Below are 2,622 nucleotides of genomic sequence, written 5' to 3'. Positions count from 1 at the left end.
ATTCGTCATAAATAACAAATATTATCCGTATGCATTCACACACATGCACTTACGTCGCGACAGCTGGCAAATTTTCCCGTAAACTAAACGAGAAAGTAACTCTCCATTCTTCCTATGCAAATCTTAATTCTGTTTATCTTAACCTTGCTTATCATCCGCTCAAATTCCTCGCAGTCCTCAGAAAGGGTATGCGAGTTTGTATATCTTTCTCTTTCTACATTTGACTCTTTGTCAAACTCACAAGGGACACTATTGAAGTGTGACACGCCATTTTTCTTGAGAATACATACATAGTATATAATATAACATTTCATATATAATATTTTATATTGGCCCGTCTTTTAATTTGCACAATTATTTAGACAATTGTTTAAACAAAATTTGAAGTTGCGATGTACATCAAGACTGAACGTAGAAATACAAATTCAATAAATACAAATCCCATAAGCCCAAATTATGGTTTGGAGTGTATGGATTTTAGGTTTTATGAGTCTTAGGTTTACACGTTGTGGACTTATAGTTATCTGTTTTTCGCGGAGAATTCTCGTCATCGCTGGTAAAGGAGTTAATTATCTTATATTGTATCAAGTGGAGAATTTAATTGTAGATCGCTCATTAAATGACAGCAAAATAAAACATCAAAATTTTACAAGAAATACAGTTGGGTTTCATCTAAGATTTTCATAAACATATGCATTTTAATAATTGCTAATCTCACATATATTAGTTACACATATCACAGCTTTCAAAATGGCACAGTAATCAATTACGAAGCATTTTACAAGGATTGTCGCCGCGATTCTTTCTGTATCGTTAATCCTCGGCAAGCGAGCTCTCAGTGGCTAGTATATCTGAAATTTTTACACCGAAAAAAACATCAGTCTTAAATAAAGTTATTCTGGTTTTCCCTACCCCCCTATCTTCTGAATATTCCAAAACTATGTTACTTTTAGATCGATGTAGATGAAACAGTTTTACTTGCATTTTATGTTACATTCTGGCATCGCTTTCGAGTTTTACAGTTTAATTACCATGTGACAACATCCATCGTTACATATGATTTGTTCCAATCATAATTTTTCGATTAACGGTGAATTTGTTAATTACATTAATAATGAAATGCGATATTTGGGTTGACAGTTTAATTCTTCCTTCTATCTCTTCCTTTTTTCGTGAAAAGAATTGTTTAAATAAAAAAGTTCCGATATCTGGCGCTGTAATATAATGGCACACATCGTGAAAAGAATAAATTACGTTTCTCCTATGCACAATTTTATGAATTTTTGAAATTCATTAAATATGCTTTCAGGAAATTCCGGATCTTACTTACCGAAAATTTTAACTATAGCATATATAAGTATGTATGGACCGTTGTGTTAAATATACAAGGTGTATCTGAATGGCCTGTACAAACTTTGGGAATAAGTTACCTAAATAAGTAGAAAATGTCTCATGAACATGGGGTCGGAAATGCTTGTTTCTGGAGTTACGACGGTAACGGTTCGAAGTTTTTCTGCAATGTCTAAAGAAATTATCACATCAAATCGCATAGGAGTTTCAATTGTTTATTTATTTCCTCGGTTTTGCCACGGATATACACTGGACATAGCAAATATTCGAAATAGCCTCCAGTAGATTTCAAGGAAGCCTGTGCATGTCACCGCATTGCAAAAACTCCCTGATAATGTCGACGCTAATCGTCGTGAACCATATTCTTTAAAAAATTACGAATTAAGCACGTTATCTGCTTAGCGTTACGGTGAACGATGCGCATGTGCATTTCTGTCTTTCGACCTAATAACGTGACTTTAACTTTCACCGTATCTAAAACGTTATTGCAAAAACCCTATTAATTTTGACGACGCGACAATGGTTGGCACGAGAAACGCTGCTCGTGGTCGGCGCACATTCGGTCATGTGCAGGTACTAAGAAATAGGGAAATGGATTCGGACTGTACAAAGCCGGTAGTGAGGATAAAGGAACAGTGCAGTGGGGATAGAGGAAAGCTCGGCCAATCATGTGAAGAAACGTACGACAAAGCAAGACATCGCTCACGCAGATTGGACGGGACAAACGTGATAGAGCTGTCGGCGTTCAAGTGGTGGGGACTATAAAAATGGTAGGGCTACTTGACGGCTTGACAGTGCAACGTGTCTCGCAAGACGAGTTAGTTTCTCTCGGTCTTCAAGAGTCAGGAGTTGGGTAGCAGAACCATAGCGGTAACACAGTGAGATAAGTGGTGGTCCCCTCCCCCCAAGTAGTAAATTTTTGACGTCATACTTTTAACCTGCACGGTCTTGTGGGAAGGAGGCACGCACGAAACATTCTTTTCTTTGTCGTCGAGTATCAACGACTGATCGTGAGCGAAAGCGGAGGTCAACGCGGGACTTTATTTCATCCGGTGTGGATCACAAGTAGTAGGCAGGACTAGATAGACTCGACGAATTTTATTGTGAGTATATACCAGACATATATATAAAGAATACTTATGTATGCTTATTTCTTTGTTTAATTTCACCAAAGAACATACTTCTTTTTTTAGTGTGAAAATTATATGTAGGGATTTTTGTTCATTGGTCCTAATACGCCAGGCATTGAGCCACTTTTGAATTTTATCAAGA

General features: G+C 36.9%; 1 long non-coding RNA gene across 1 annotated transcript; it reads right to left on the bottom strand.

Moving 5' to 3' along the window:
* Window positions 1-573: 573 nt before the first annotated feature.
* LOC116853676 lies at window positions 574-2,103 on the bottom strand. The gene is made up of 3 exons (XR_004380023.1): window positions 1,331-2,103; window positions 1,032-1,214; window positions 574-851 (listed from the first exon to the last, which is right to left on the bottom strand). It is a non-coding gene; the product is annotated as an uncharacterized LOC116853676 (long non-coding RNA).
* Between the last annotated feature and the right edge of the window lie 519 nt (window positions 2,104-2,622).

This window comes from Odontomachus brunneus, unplaced genomic scaffold, assembly GCF_010583005.1.
Source record: "Odontomachus brunneus isolate Ranch 3 - 2012 unplaced genomic scaffold, Obru_v1 Obru_scaffold_436, whole genome shotgun sequence".
Classification (NCBI taxonomy): domain Eukaryota; kingdom Metazoa; phylum Arthropoda; class Insecta; order Hymenoptera; family Formicidae; genus Odontomachus; species Odontomachus brunneus.
The sequence above is the reverse complement of the archived record's forward strand: the minus strand, read 5'-3'. Positions and strand labels throughout refer to the sequence as shown.